Source organism: Trichosurus vulpecula, chromosome 5, assembly GCF_011100635.1.
Source record: "Trichosurus vulpecula isolate mTriVul1 chromosome 5, mTriVul1.pri, whole genome shotgun sequence".
NCBI lineage: Eukaryota > Metazoa > Chordata > Mammalia > Diprotodontia > Phalangeridae > Trichosurus > Trichosurus vulpecula.
In genome coordinates this window covers 236,197,079-236,212,351 of record NC_050577.1, presented here as the reverse complement: position 1 = coordinate 236,212,351, position 15,273 = coordinate 236,197,079, and the positions used below count along the sequence as shown (strand labels likewise).

The 15,273-nt window shown below is 39.8% G+C and overlaps 1 pseudogene; it reads right to left on the bottom strand.

The window, feature by feature from the left end:
* Window positions 1-12,016: 12,016 nt before the first annotated feature.
* Window positions 12,017-14,283, bottom strand: LOC118851222 (annotated as a pseudogene).
* Between the last annotated feature and the right edge of the window lie 990 nt (window positions 14,284-15,273).

Below are 15,273 nucleotides of genomic sequence, written 5' to 3'. Positions count from 1 at the left end.
GACTGTCCCAGAGAGGAATGGGCTGCCTCCAGAAGTGAGGAGTTAATGTTTATTAGAGATTTTCAAACAAAAGCTTCATGACCACTTCTCAAGTATGTTATAGTGGAGATTTTTGTTCATGTACAAGTTGGAATAAAATCATAGATTCAGAGTTGGAGTAAACTTAGAGGCCATGGAGCCAAACATCCTCATTTTATAGAGGAAAAACCTGACGCACAGAGACGTTGAGTGACTTACCCAGGTCACACAGCCAATAAGTATGTAACAAAATGGTCTCTGAGGTGCCTTCCAAGTCTGAGATTCTGTGACTTTTTTTTTCTTTTCTGTCTACAACTGGGTATTCTTTTTAGACTGTTAATTTGTCCACGAGAGCTACAAATGAATTGTTAAAGCATTATGTTTTTGTGTTTCCATAATACTAAAATTAAAAGAGGCCTGTAATAAAATCTGCCTAGGATGCCTGGCCCATAGGAGTCAACAGTTTGATATGGTAGCAAAATAAAAAGCTAAATAAATCTTTGCCTTGCATTAAGAGAGGTATAGTTTCTAGGTGTAGAAGGTGACTTTGCTCTTCCTTTGTCATACCACCTTGGAAATATTTTGTTCAATTAGGGGCAATGAAGTTCAGAAGGGACAATGTTAAGTTAGAAATCCACCAGAAGAGGGAAACTAGAATTGTAAAGGACATTAAATTTATGCCATATGATAATTCCTTGAAGGAACCAAGATTATTTAGTCTGGAGAAAAGAAGGCTTGGGCTAGGCACCTAGGAGCTATGTTCAAGTATTTGTCAGGGCTGTCTTGAGGAAGAGGGGCAGCTAGGTGGTGCACTGGATAGAGCACTAGGCTTGGAATCAGGAAGACTCAAATCTGACCTCAGATACTAGTTGTGTGGCCCTGGGCGAGTCACTTAATCCTGTTTGCCTCAGTTTCCTCATCTGTAAAATGAACTGGAATAGGAAATGGCAAACCACTACAGTATTTTTGCCAAGAAAACCCCAAATGGAGTCATGAAGAGTCAGATGTGACTGAAATACTAAACAACAAAAACAACATGTAGAGAAATATTAGATTTATTCAGTTTGCCCCTCACCCCTAGCCCATATACAAATCCAAAAGCCAAACTTGGAGTGATAGATAGAAGTAATCAAGAAATGCTTTTAAGTCTCAGGCAAGTAAAACCTTTCTAAGATTTAGATTGGAATCGACTTCTTTGGGAGATGGTGGGTTGTCCTTCATGGGAGCTCTTTAAGCAAAGGTGGGGTGATCACTTATTGAGTGTGTTGTAGTGAGGATTTTTTCCCATGTAAGCATTATTTAGCCTCTGTGGTCCCTCCTAGTTCTGAAATTGTGTGATATTATCTTTGCCTGAAGATTAGAAACTATGTGGTGTGAGGGAGAGAATTTTCCTTTCCCTTCCCAGTGAAATGTAGGAGGAGAAGAAAAAAAGAAAGAAGGAGAAATGAGGAAAGGAGAGGTAAAGGAAGGATAGCTTTAAAAAAGGAAGTTTAGTGGAAAGAGAGGAAGTTAGAGAAAGGAAGGGTAAAGGAAGGGGAGGGAAAAAAAGTAAGGGAAGGTAGAGGAAGAAAGGATAGATATGGTAAAGGGATGAAATAAAAAGTGAGGAAAGGGAAGGAGGAAAGGAAAGGAAAGGTAGAAAAGGGAAAGGAGGGAAGGGAGAAAAGAGACAGAAGAAGCAGGGACAGAAAAGAAGAAAGGAAAAAATAAGGAGGAAAAGGAGGGGAGGTAAATGGAGAAGAAAAGAAAAGGAAGAAAGAATAAATGGAGAGAGAAATGAAGAGGTTCTTTATTCACAGAAAAATCTGGGTTATTCTATTGTTATCAGCTTCTGATTTCACATGCTGCTTTGAGGTACAATTGGTTTTCAGCAGGGAGAAAATATTTTCATTATCTGGGGTACTGGGTATGGAGGTGTCAAGTTGAATCCAGTAGGGAATGGTGAGAAAGGAGAGAGAAAGAAAGAATTTTCCCTACCATCCTGGTCTGTGTTAGGAAGGTGTGTGTGTGTGTGTGTGTGTGTGTGTGTGTGTGTGTGTCTGTGTCTGTGTCTGTGTCTGTGTCTGTGTCTGTGTTCTGTGCGTGTGTATGTGTATGTGTGTGACTCACTCATAGCCCAAAGACAAAAATTAACATCCGCTTCTTTTTGTGTTTTCTTTCCTTTAATGCTTCTGTCAATACTTCAGTATTGACAGAAGTTAAGCATAAGATCTAGAGGTGGATAAAATATAGTTCAATTTCTTTATTTTATAGATGAAGAGAATTGGAACTGACTTGCCCAAGGTCATACATGTAACAAGTAGTGGGAGCTAAGATTGGAACCTTCTGACTTCAAATACAACACTCTTTTCCCTACAACATTGCAGCTTCTTTAATAACTGGTTTCCTTTAAAAGAAAAGAAAAATAGTTAAATTAACGAACATGTTACCACTTTTTGGTTAATCTAGTCAAAGAAATAATGAGATTCATCAACATATTCCTTCAATGAATAAAAGTCATCTTCGTCTACCAAATTCCTTTGCCTTCTCTTAGATTGCTACCTCCACCTGGAATTTCCATAAGTAACGATAATAATATTCTGTTCATACAATACTTTAAGGTTTGAAAAGTAATGAATAGGTGACATTATAAGCAAGTGTCATAGTAATACAAAATATTTGTTTAAATGGATTTCTGGCCTTCCATATTTCATATGTTGACAAATCAAATTAATGAAAATAAAACACAAAATTTGTGACTAAGCATACCCCATTTGCAGCATTGTAGGTTAGAAATAGTATTCAATTTGAAGTCAGAGGTTCTTGGTCCAAGACCTGGCTCTGGCATTTACCACCTGGGTGACTATGGGGCAAATTATTTAACCTCTTTTGGCCTCAGTTTATCAATTTGTAAAATGAGGAAGTTGGACTACATGGTGTCTAAGGTTTCACCTTTCTTTGAATCTATGTAACTATGACATTGGAGATAGGTCTTTTGCTTGTGTATAAAGTGCTCAACACCAATAAACCACATTTTTCTTTTTGGCAGAGAGTCTTCTATCATCGAGCCTCTAAAGAACAGGGTACCAGCATTGGCTCCTATCCCAGGAGTAGAAGAAAGGAATGTAAAATGTAAGTATAGACAGTATCAGGATGGGCCCCAAATAGTCCAGGACAAACAACTGGACTGTCTCTGTATCTGCCCAGATAGTAACCCTTGATAAATGTCTGTTGACTGATGGGCCACTCAAGGAAAGGCCTGGTACTAATTGGTACCACCCAGTAGTCACACAGCTCTTAGGAGCAACTACTACATTCTCTCCTTTACCTGTATAAATTCGATGAGGAGCAGAGTTGAAAAGCAAACAGAGCTTGGTTTTCCAAACCTGGGAAGTATATATGTTAGTGCTTAGTGCTCTTAGGGGAGAATTGAGTCTAGAGAGGACTGAATCTTTTTATAGTGCTGCTTGAACAAAGGTTCTATGTAGTTTTGTATATTATTCCTATTGGTATTTTTCTCTTTTCGAAAGAGACAATTAAGTTAAAATTAGTAGACACTTTATAGATGCCAGGGAGTGTCCTGTTCAAGATGGCATTCCAACAAACAGTGACTCAGAAATGGATACTTCCCAGAGCTTACTCTCCAGGGTTAGAAAAGTAAGGAGACTAAAGTGGTAACTTAACTCCCTGACTTGTGGAGGTGGTATTTCTGGGAATGATACCGTAGCACAGCTATTTGTGACTTCAGATAAGCCCTGTTGGATGGCAAAGAATCCCCAGGCAAATTTCACAATCAAATGCCATCACATCATTACACATACACACAAAAATCATAGGACCCCTAAGTCCACTTTTTATTAGAGGGTCTGATAAATGATTTGACCCCTGGAAATTGTCTACCCTTGCTGAAACAGCAGGGTTGAAAATTCAGGGCTTAGGGAATCTAATTGTGCTTCTGTTGTTAATTTAGTTCTCTGTCCTTTAAACTTGGTTGCCTCATCTGTCAAATGGGGGAAATGATGACAAGGTAGCTCATGACACTGTTGTAACCAATAAAAATAAGTAACTTCTCAAAGGGAAAGAATTATGAAAATGCTCCTTGATCAAGGGGAAAACAGCCCCTCCCTAAAGTCGTGGCAGTTCCATTCAGACAAAGCGCTATTTGCATGCCGGCATGAATGAATAAATGAAAAGAAATATAAAATCAGAAATAAAATATCACATGATCTTCTTCCCTGATCTCCCAGAAACTGCTGGAAGGGATAAGTCAGTAAAAGTAACTTGAAGAAGGAGATTGTCCTAGTAACTGGGAAGGCTCGAGGACAGTTTCACTGAGGAGATGGCATGTGGGGTGGACCTTGAAGGAACATCAGTGCTCAGAGGCCCAGAGGCAAGGAGGAAATACATTCCAGACTTGGAGATGGCCTGTGTGGACACAAAGAAGTAGGAAAGAAATTACTGAGTTGAGGAAACAGCCGATATAGAATACATGAAGAAGAGCAATTTCTAAATTAGCTGGAAGGGTAGGTTGGAGCAAGATTGTAAAGAATCTTTGGACTGAGCTGTTTATATTTTATCCCAGAGGCTGTTGAGAGCCACTGAAGGTCTTAGAGCAGGGGAGTGACTTGTGCCTTAGAAGGGTTATTTTGTGAAAAGGATTGATTATGGAGAAAAGAGACTGAAAACAAAAACACCAATTGGGAGTCTATTTGTAGAATTAGAGGTAGAAAAGGCCTTAAACTTGATTTCATCTGAGCCATTATCATTTCATAGATGAGGAAACTGAGGCCCAAATAAGTTAAATTCATTCATTCATTTGATAAACACTTATTAAGTGCTTACTATGTGCTAGGTACTGTAGATACAGCAAGAGGCAAAAGCAGCCCCTACCCTTAAGGAGCTTATAATCCAATGGGGGATACAAAAAAACCAAATATATATGAAATAGGTTATAAAGAGTATTTGGAAGAAAGATTTAAAATACCAAAGGGTCTTTCTCACTAGATGGCCAGATGTAGCTGCATGAAGCTAATGAATTCTCAGACCCATTCATTCATTGCCCTATGGAAAGAGCCATTTAGAGGCTGAGGGCCAGCAGATGGCAGCATAGAGCAGCAGCAGATCCCCAGAAATGTCCAGACTAAAGCTGTTGAACCAAAAACTCCTAGTCCTGAGTGGCCAAGAAAGGTGGATGAGCAACTCAACAGCATTGGAAGAGTGAGTTATTCCAACAACACATGTTTTCTTGTCACGTGCAATCTTCCTGTGTTTCCCTCCACTGGTGTTCCCTGGTTCTGCCCTTCTGTGGTTGCATCCCCTCCCCTACAAGCTGTCAGCCTTCTGAGCAAGAGTGCATGACTACATTTATGGCTAAAGGAAAACTTTTATCACTTATTTTGCTAGTCCATTTTATTAAATACACTTTAAAAAATAATGTGTCCCCCAGTTGTCTAGTAAAGGGAAACAATACTGGGGTGCAAAAGATAAGGTTTTAAGTGGGTGTTGACCCACATAATACCTGGAACTTGGGGAAGGTTTCTAGGATCCGTGTATTATGTGTGGGGAGAAGGGCTGAGAGTTCTACAGCTGCTTAAAAATAATTCATTCTGTATGTAATCCTCATCACCCTGTTAGATAATAATATGCCATAATATCAAACACGGTCTCAGTTTCCTCCTCTGTAAAATGAGGGGTATAGATCATATGACTTCTAACCCAGCTCTAATCTATGTTCCTATGATGCTACCAGAACAAAGGCAAGCTATAACAGCTGTTAGTGATAAGGCAACCACCAAATATAAGTTTCAATTTATATAAGACCCAGCTAAGTAGCAAAAAAGGTAAAAGTTTTCCCAGAGGCAAACTGGGAAAGAAAAATCCCAAAAGTTCCTGTTGCTGAGACAGAGATGCAGTAAGTGTCCTTTAAAAAATAAATCTGTTCCTTCTCTTGGTAAGTAGTAGTACCTAAAGAGAATAGCTAGACTGGAGAGGCTGTCTTTCTTCCTCCAGTGGAAGATTATTTTCTCCCCCTTTGGGACAAAGCCTAAGAAGATAGGCAGTGAATGGGCTGAGAACTACTTGGTTCTCTTCTACAAAAAATCAGTACATCTTGCTTTGGCTCAGGGGTCAAGCATGAATAAATGCAGAAATAAGGTGTAGTGTGATATATTTCTCCTAAACAGTTAAAGGGAAACAGCATAAAAGAGTGATCATCCTCCTCATAGGAGAAGAACCCTAACTTCAGCTCCCATGGAAGTTAGGCTGATTTTTTTTTTCTTAAGAGATAGTGAGAACATCCTTGAGACTTGATTGGCTCAGGGGACTAAAAGTTTAGGCTGTTTACAGTATTCCATGACACACAAGTACAAGGATTTGCAAGTATTCTCTCTGATGCTTGGCTGGTAGAAAATGATGGGGGAACTCAGAAGGTAGTGCTTCCATCAGCTGAATTAACTCTAGGTGCCCAAAATGCACATGATTGTTGGAAATCCTCCTCCTGCTCTGGCTCCTTTTGCTAATTATTGAATTATATAAAAGTATCTAATTTCGGCCTGAGTCAGGCCCAGCCCAGAACACCTCTGGTGGAAGAAGAAGCCATATATTTTAGTGATTTATTATTCATTTTTGTTTTGTTTTATTTTGTTTCATTTTAAAGAAAAGCAGAGAGACAAATGGAGAGAGAGTTGGCCTTGGAACCAGGAAAATCTAGGTTCAAGTCCCAACATACTGGTTGACTTTGGGTCAGTTACCATCTCCCAGGGCTCTGAGCAACTCTCTAAGAGTATGCATTGCAGACTAGGGGACAATCTGTGTTAATATAGGGAGCTCCCTATATCCGTGAAATCAGTCTCCGCCTACTAAAATAAAAGAAGGGTATGTGTTTTCAATTTTAATAAATCAGTACCAGTTTGTCTATCATATTTGACCAGATTTTTTCAATTCTTTAACATTCACTTGATTTTCATAGTTTTGCTGGCTTGGAAACAAAAAAAAATCACTCAACAAGCATCATCATCTACCAGGTGCCAGTCATTGTGTTAGGTATGGGGGATACAAAGATAAAAAACAAATAAACAAAACCAAAGGACTATCCTTGTCCTCAAGGAGCTTTTATGCAATCTGGTAAAACAGGATAAATATATATGAGATATGTATATATATATCTATTAATATTATATACATATGTGTGTATATATAAACACATACATGTGCATATATATGAGAGATAGATATATGTGAGTGTATTATATATATACATATGTAAATACACACAATATGACAGAGAGAGGAAGGGGCAGAGGTCATATATAGATAGAAGGAATACCAGAAATACAAGATATTTTAGGGAGAAAGGGCGATCAAGAAAATAAAAAAGTAAAGGACCCATGTGTACAAAAATATTTACAGCAACTCTTTTTGTGGTGGCAAAGAACCAGAAATTGAGGGGATGCCCATCTATTGGAGAATGGCTGAACAAATTATCAGATATGATTGTGATGGAATTCTATTGTGCTATAAGAAATGACGAATGAGATAGTTTCAGAAAAAGACTTATATGAACTGATACAAAGTGAGGTGAACAGAACTAGGAGAACATTGTAAACAGTAACATCAATATTGTAAAGAAAATCAACTTCCACAGACTCAGTAGTTCTGATCAATACAATGCTCCATCACAACTCCAAAGGACTCATGATGTAAAATGCTGACCAGCTGTAGATAGAGAACTTAAAGGCTGAGTGAAAATTAAAGCACATTTTCCCTTTATTTTTCTTTCTTCCTCAACCCCCACCTGAAATATGGCTAATGTGGAAATTTTTAACAAAAAAGGAGAGAAGACAATAATGGGGATCAGGAAGAGCTTTGAGTAGAAAGTGATGCTTGAGCTGATTTGTACAGGAAGTTTGAGGCTCAGGTTCCAGTTTCAGCTCTGACACCTGTGTGACCGTGGTCAAATCAACTATCCACTCTGGGCTTCAATATCCTCATGTATCAAATGAGAAAGTTGGATTTGACCATTTCTAGTGTCCTTTTAGTTTTTAACTCTAATTAATATATGATCCTATAGTTTATGTACGTATGTGTGTGCATTTAGTTATATTTCTTTAGTTCTTTTGCCTTTGCTTTCTTCATTCTACATCACCTCATGTAAGTCTTCCTAGGCTTTTCTATGTTCTTCATGTTCATCGCTCCTTATAGCATAATAATATCCCATATCATTTATACACCACAATGCATTCAGTGATTCCCTAGTCTTTAGGTACATAGTTTGTTGTGGGATCATAGATTTAGAGTAGGAAGGAATCTCAATGGGCATCTGGTGCAATCCCCTCATTGTACAGATGTGGAAATAGCCTCAGAGATTGAGTGAGTCGCCCACATTCATTCAAATAATGGGTGCCTGAAGCAGGAATTGAACTCAGGTCTTCTTAACTCCAATTCCAGAACTGTCAACTGAGCCATCCATTGAGTAGGAAAGTGATATGGTTTCAGGAAAATCACTTTGGCTACTGTGTGGAAGATGGACCAGAGCAGGAAGACTTGAGGTTGGGAAGTCAATTAGGATGCTGTTGTAACACTATAGTGAGAGGTAATGAGATCTGAAGTCAAAGATGTTAGAAATTATAATACTTAAACTTTATATCTTAGACCCATTTCTGACATATACTGACCCCAAATCACATAACCTCTCAGTAACATAAGTTACAGAATAGTTGCGGATCTGCATTGTTGGAGAGAACTTCCTTACTGGGAGTTCCCTTACTTAAGAAATCATAGTTTGAGTCCCCCCCCCCTCCTCCCCAAAGAAGTATATGGCACTTTAAGAAATACAAAGCACTTTCTTTACAACTACGTGAATTAAGTAGTACAAGTCTTATTAAAACTATTTATCAATGACAAAATTAAAACCCTAGGAAGTCATACGACTGGCCAGGCAACACAGCCAGTAAGTATCTGAAATAGGATTTGAATCCAGGTTTTTCCTGATTTCTGGTCCAGTGATGTTGCCACTAGGCCACAATAATGATAAAATCATAGGATGCCCAAGGTCAAAGGCAAAAGTTTTGTCTCTAAGATGCAATGGAAAACACAGAACCAGTAAGCAAATGCATCTAACAGGGTAGTTAGATGCATCTGATGCATCTAATAGGGTAGCATGGAGGCTGCCCTGGTCCGCAAGACTTCTGAGGGCACCCAAAGCAGGTTAAAATACAATTGGGAAGTATTTGACAAAAACACAATAAGACATAGATAGTGTTAATATGTGGTTTTCTATGTCTATATGTGGCCTTCAAGGATTCTGTCTCTAATTGAGTGTGATACCAGTGGGGCAGAAGCAAAGGATGTGCCCTAGTAGGTAACCTCAGCTCTGTAAATCAGCTAAACCACCTGTCAGGGAGAGCAAAGGCTAAATCAGGATGTGGGCCAGAAGCAGCTGGTGGTCATCAGGCAGATCAGCCCACAGAGGTTCATAGACAGGAATTTCCAAGCGTCAACGCCAAAGGGTAATTGGCTTCACACAATTTGCTGGAGCTAGCCCCGGCTCTTTTAAAATGTAAACTGGGGAGTTGGCCAGGCCTCCCCATCCTGCTTCATGTGCTGCACCTGTGTCATCAGGGTGGCCCTTCTCCCAGAGTCCCTCATTGCCCATAGCTGTGAAGGAAGCTACCCACAAAGGGACTCTGGGGCCAAGGGAAACCTCAGTGTCTTGCATACTCTGGGTTTTGATGCTGTCAATACTGTAACACCTTTTTGAGGCAGCTAGGTGGTGCAGTGAGTAGAGCGCCAGTCCTGGAGTCAAGAGGACCTGAGTTCAAATCCAGCCTCAGACACTTGACACACTTCCTAGCTGTGTGACCTTGGCAAGTCACTTAACCCCAACTGCCCTGCCTTCCCCCCTCCAAAAAACAAAACAAACACACCCTTTTCAGTACTCCTAGGATTCTTGATAACTGCCTACTTTCTATACCAATCACATCATTACTCTTCTGTCTATTACTAGACATTCTTCATGGATTGCCTTTGGCAAAAAATTCATTACTTAGCTAAGTTGATCTTCAGATGATAAGGCAATTTATAGGCTTGTACTTAAAGCGTGCCCTCCACCCCTACTGTACTCCCCCATCTGTAATCAAAGGAGCTTGAATGGTTGGAAAACAGGGAGATTAATAAAGGTTTTCTTCTACTTCCAACTCCTTTCCATCCCCAACCATCATAACTTTCAGCTCCAATGAGCCATACCCACGTACCTTTACTCCCCAATCAAGTGAGCATGAGTAGGAGAAAACTGGGAGAAGAGACTGGTAAAGATATGCAGATCATCACTGAAGTGATATTCCATTGAGAACCTTGAGGTGGATATAGTCCACCAACTTTGATTCTTAGTATATTGTCTGTCCTAGTCAATTCCACATTGATGATCACCACATTTATCTTTTCCATGGATTTATTTTTTTTGTTGTTGAGTTGAGCTGAGTTAGATAGAAGGGAGAGGCAATTTTGAAGTGTACTTGACTTCATAAGACTTTCTAAATTAAATAATTAGATAATAATGGCTAGCATTTTATATAGCACTTCGAGGTTTGCAAAACACATTGCAAAAAATCTCATTTGATCTTCACAACAACCCCAGGGGGTAGGTGCTATTTTTAATCCCATTTTACAGATGAGGAAACTGAGGCAGGTGGCAATTAAGTAATTTGCTCAGAGTTGCACAGCTACTAAGTGTCTGAGGCAGGATTTGAGTTCAGGTCTTCCTGACACAAGAGCCAGAGCTCTAGCTACTGTGGCACTTAGCTTACGACTTCAGTGCAAAGGTGGACACAGGACAGGAAGGTGAAATTTTGTTGGAAAATCTGGTTCAAGAGATGTGAGAAATTTGTAGACTATACAGAAGCCTCATGCATATATATTAGGAATGCATTGTTCTAGAAAACAGTCAGTAGATACTGGACATGATGAGTTCCAATAACATCCTGCCAAATAAAATTATTTTAACAGATATGAAATATTGCTTACTGAGCTGAAAGTACCTTGCAAATCTGCCTTCTATGAATATCCAAAACATTTAAGTTGTTATAGGAAAGAACAAATATCAAACTAGAAGCAAGAATAAAAATAAGAAGCCATGGTACTCATTAAAAGCATTTCTAGTTTGACCTATTTAAACAAACTATTGACAACAAAAAATAGGAAATGGATAAAAGCATAGATGTTGGCAATACTATCTGTTTCCATTTCCTAAGGAAGTTTAACTTGCCAAAGATAGAGAACAAAAGGTCCTAGAAACTACCTCAGCCAGCAAACATTGATTTCCTCAGGAAAGCAGTGTGTTGTTAGTAGAAAGGGTACTGCACTTGGAATCTGAGAGCCTGGGTTTGAATCCTGGTTCTATTGTTTGCTACGTGTATGAAGGATGAAAGTATTGGTCTAAATCTGTGGTGTCACAATCAAATAGAAATGGAGTCCAATAAACCATACATAAGGATCACCAAGGACTTCATACTGACTTAAAAAATCACACAGTAACACTATTGATGCTTTATTATATTTTTATTTATTTTGTTAAATATTTCCCAAATATATTTTAATTTGATTTGGGTAGTACTTGAGAGTTTTATGAGTGGCTGGTCTAGATGGCTTTTGAGATAATTTTCAGCTCTAAGACTATCGTTCTTGACAAACAGGCAGCCAAGGATAGCAGAAGTTTAGAATATAAAACTGTCAGGGCAGGTAGGTAGTGACAGAATAGCGGCCCTGGGGTCAGAAGAACCTGAGTTCAAATCCAGCCTCAGATACTTGCTACTTGTATGACCCTGGGTAAGTGACTGTTTTTAGGGGTCCAAGAGCTTTCTTTCTCATCATTCTGTGGTGGTATACAAAAATGCCAGGAGAGAAAGGAAATAAAAGGGTTAGGGAACAAAATTTATGCACTTTCTCCATGATAACTTGTAGATAACTGTTCTCTTTGAAGGAAGAGCTCTGGGTCCACAGCAAGGTCTCACACCCTCGGGCCTCTTTACTGACACTGGACAAACCCTTTCAGATCTCCCAGAAAGCTGATGTACTCCTGAGCTTCATTAGTTCGTCTGCAAACGTACTGTCCACCCCACAGTCAGCCAGGAAGTCCATCAAGTGGTCGCACAGGGCCCAGCCCAGGGAATCCGTGTTGAGCCTGTAGTTTGCATCCTTCCAGTCCGATTCGGGGTTGGGGTGAATGCCAACTTCCCTGATAGAGAAGATGCCGTTCTCATCCTCTTCCTCCCTTTCAACCTCGTCCTCTGGATAGTTGCGGTCCAGCACTGGTACCGGCCTTCACAACCTCCACCATGAAGTTCGGAGTTGACTTAAGTTCAGGCTCTTGCTGTTCTTGGGCTTTCTGTCGCTCTGGTGGCTCATCGTCAAATGTCGGTGGGGTGCTGTTTTTAATAGTGATCCTCTCGCCAGCTAATCTCCGGACTAACTTGGCTTCTGTCCCTTGCACACCCAGTTCCCAATTCCCGGGCATCTTGGGGAGGGATTTGTATTTCTGGATTTTTCTGTCCCCTTTAATTTTATCTGTCAGGAATTCGGCAAATGCCTCGTCCCCCACGGTGTGGAGACCCTCCCCCACCCCGACCCCCCGCCCCGCAGCTCCGGGGTGGCTGCAGGAGGCAGGGGGCGCGCCGGCCGGCGGGCTGGCTAGTCCTTCTCCCAGGAGGCCGAGGGTCGCGGCGGCGGCCACGTCAGGGAGCGAGGCCTGGGGCGCAGGGGTAGCGGGGCCACGACCAAGACAGGCCTGGGTAAGTGATTTAGCGCCAGTTGTCTCCCCTAAAAAAAAATATATATATATAAATTGTCTGTAAGTCCTTATGGGGCAGACAGGATAACAGATTATGAGCTTGGGAAAATAAGTTCATAGAAAGCTTGGCAAGAGACTCAAACAAAATAATCCATAGGTATAAGGGTAAACTTGAAGTGGGGATGACAAACAGATGAAAATGGGAAAATAGCCATACAGATTTTTTAAAAAAAGTTTTCCTCATCAGTGACAGTCATGCCTCCACATTTAAATTGTAACATCATGGTTCTTAATGTGACACATGGATAAGTAGAAATGGAAGAAAGAAAGAAAGAAAGAAAGAAAGAAAGAAAGAAAGAAAGAAAGAAAGAAAGAAAGAAAGAAAGAAAGAAAGAAAGAAAGAAAGAAAGAAAGAAAGAAAGAAAGAAAAGAAAGAAAACAGCTGGACTAAACCAAAAATAGACAGAGGAAGTCTGTGCTCAGATAACACAAAATGGAAAGTTCTGAAATAATTATATTCTGGAAGTATTTGACAGAAGGGAAAATACCAAAGTCTCAAGGGGAAAAAAAACACCCACAACAAACTTGGACCTTATTACAAAAAAAGAGGAGTAATTAAGGAAATGCTAATAACTGTGAATGAGGATGCCTACTTCAGTTGTTTCTGATTTCACTGGTGTGATTAAAGTAGTGGAGAGAGTGCTGGGCCTGGAGTCTGGAAGACCTGTGTTCAAATCCTGTCTCAGACATTTACCAGCTGTGTTATCCTGGGTGTGTTACCACTTAATTGCTGTCTGCCTCAGTTTCCTTATCTGTAAAGTGGTAATCATAATAGCACCTGCCTCCCAGGGTTGTTGTGAAGATCAAATGAGATAATATTTGTAAAGCGCTTAGCACGGCACCTGGCAGGGAGTAGGTACTTTGCACGTGCTTATTCCCTTCTCCTGTGATTATTCCTTCTGCAACTGAAGATAGCAACCCCTTTCTAATTTAGATCTCCAAGAGTTTCTTTAATTTAAAACTTCAGTGTTCTGTTCCCAATTCGGTGATGAGCATCTTTGGACCTAGCTAACTCAGCTGATCCTCAGACACCAGACTTATAATAGTAGATAAGTAGTACAAGACTTTTATTTGAAGGTGGTGAAGTTTACCAAGATGGTAGGACCTATATGAGCTTCTGTTCCACTGACAAGGTCTTTGAGACCGTAGGGTCATGAATATACCACACTGAAATATCAGGGTAGGATTTCAGTGGAATCATAGTATTCATGAAAAGCCAGACAAGATGGAAGAAGGAGTGAAATGGAAGAAACTCTGGAAGGTGTATTTATTGATCCAGAGTGAAGGAAGTAGCCAAGGGAAGAATATACACAGTGGTCTCAAAGATATAAAAGAAAGTACTAAAAGACACTGGAATTCAGATCTATGCTATGGCACCAGAGGACTTTATACTGAAACATACCATCCTTCTCTTCACAGAATCCTTCAAAGTTAGGATGACGCATATAGTGCCAGTCATGACCAATGTGCCTATTTGTTTAACTCCATACCTTTGTGATAGGAGAAGTTTCTATTGGTGGGGAAATTATTATAGGGTGATAGCAATGCAGAAGCACAGCATTTAAGAATGATCATGCAAAGAAGCAATGGATCTTGGAGGGATTCAGGGGCCTTGCAGCAATCGGTTCATGGTTTGAAAAGAGTAGATGCTTAAAATTGAGTTGAATGAAACATAGAAAAACACCTGTTCAATCAATCAATTAATCAAATAACATGCATTAATTGTTGTTCCATCTTTTCACAATCATGTCTGCCTCCATATGGAGTTTTCTTGGCAAAGATACTGGAGTGTATTCTCCAGCTCATTTTACAGCTGAGGAACTGAGGCAAACAGGGTTAAGTGACTTGGCCAGGGTCACACATCTAGTAAGTATCTGAGCCAGATTTGAACTTATGAAGCTGAGTCTTCATGATGAAGGACCAGCCTATCCACTGCACTACCCAGCTGCCCATGGATTTATTAAATACTTCCTATTTTCCAGCATTCTGCCAGGTATTGAGGATTCAAAGACAAAAATTAAACAGTTCTTACCCTCAAGGAGCTTATATTCTATTAGAGTAAACCATACATAAATTTATCAGTTAATGCAAAAATGTATAATTAAATAAAGTAATTGATGGGGGTAAGATACTAGCAGCTAGGCAGATCAATGAAAATGTATAAGTTGAGGCTTGAAGAAAGCTAATAAGTGTTTGAAGGTGGGACTTAAATTCAGGCCTACCCACCTCCAATTTCAGTAGTCTATGAACTATGCCATCTAGCTGCCTCAATTAAACATATCCAGAGAAGTAAATGATTTGTTCAAGGTCACCCAGCTAGTAAAGTGTCTGAAGAATGAGTCAAACCTATATCTTCTTGATCCCAAGTCCAGAGGTCTAGCTTCGACACCAAGCTACCTCTCAATCTACCTTAATATTATAAATGCAAAAATGTA